Genomic DNA, 1,490 nt, shown 5'->3' with positions numbered 1-1,490 from the left:
TTTTTTGTCTGCGTGAATTGCTAATTTCATGAACTATTCCAAGCAAAGTACTTTAAAGCAGCATTACCTACTAATATGCAACTTGGCTGTCAAATTGCATTGTGGGTTATTGGTAGATAATATAAAAATATATAATGCAGTGCTAAATTGTGCAATAATCCTTTAAAAGCACACCAGAACTCGTCGGCAGGGCTGGTAAGATGCAGTGTAGGTAACAACGGTTTCTTTTAATGGAGACCTGATGTTGTGTAGATGCTACCAGTGTGTGTGGTGTGATGTTATTTCAGTAAATGGGCCCAATAAGTGGAGCAATCTGTTTTGATACAAATCTAATGAAGTCTAATTGAGTCTGATGGATCTAAACACAGCAAAGGTTAACTCTCTCGTCCACTGGAGAATTAAATCTTTTCACACTGTAGACACGCAAAGGGGAAGATACAGAGGGGGCAATCTCTCAAAATCAGTTTGTTTGTTCTTTTTGGTCACACCTTGGTGTGACAGTGACAATGAAACTCCATTTACAATATTCATTTTTAACACCGATTCACACTGGGTCTTACCTCTGAGATGAAAGTAGCTCAGATGGTTTGCAATGACTTGCTCGGCGGTCTCTTGCGCGCACAGTTTGACTCCACTTGGAAAAAGGATGTTCCTTTTCTGTCGAGAGATAACCGCGTGGCTCTCACGCGATGGCTTCACCTCAGATATGTGAGTGATGCGTGGAAACACCACAGGCTCCTGAGTATAAGGCAGATCAAGGTATCCCATAGAGGAACCTTCCATCATTGCATCTGGGGTGCACAACAACAACAAAGTTTAAAATATAGAGTTTGTGTGTGCATTTGGGTAAGTAGTGAACGCTTGATTTTGAAGTCAACTAATGCCACGTACCTGTCTTTAGGTCCAGAAATATGACCATTAAACCAAACATAGCAGGGTAGAAAACACATTTCCACGAGAGGATGCTCATGTTAAATCCGTGATTGTGCTTAGATCCGTGGCCTTGGGAAAGGATCAAGGAGATACGTGTTTCGTCTCAAGTCACGCAACAGCAGTAGGACAAACTGAGTACGAGTTTGCATATTTCAGAATTCTCCAAAGAAGACCCCAAAGAATAAGAGAAGCCCAATCACAAACCATTTGCTGACACAGTTACACTGTGGGCTCGCGCTTTCCTCTGTGCCCGGGGAGAGGTGTTTCCCATGGTGCTGAGAGGACAGCTCCTGGCTCAGGTAGATAGGCAGATGGCACTTGAGAGAGAGGATTTTTTTATGCTCTCTAATCCTGTTTACAGTAAGTCTTTTAGGAGAGCTCACCAAGAAGTTACTGGAGCAACACTGGGAGGGGAGGGTACTTAGTGTGGAGGAAACGTGGTCAGAGAGGAGGTAACAATGGCTACATAAAGGCCAAAGAGCAGCCACATGTACTCTATGTATGTAGAGGAATGTGAGGCAGGTTAAGGATTGAGTTGGCCATTAAGGTCATTTTGG

The sequence above is a fragment of the Pundamilia nyererei genome, unplaced genomic scaffold (genome assembly GCF_000239375.1).
Source record: "Pundamilia nyererei isolate P.nyererei 1_Seehausen unplaced genomic scaffold, PunNye1.0 scaffold00055, whole genome shotgun sequence".
Taxonomy (NCBI): domain Eukaryota; kingdom Metazoa; phylum Chordata; class Actinopteri; order Cichliformes; family Cichlidae; genus Pundamilia; species Pundamilia nyererei.
Note: the sequence above shows the minus strand (reverse complement) of the source record.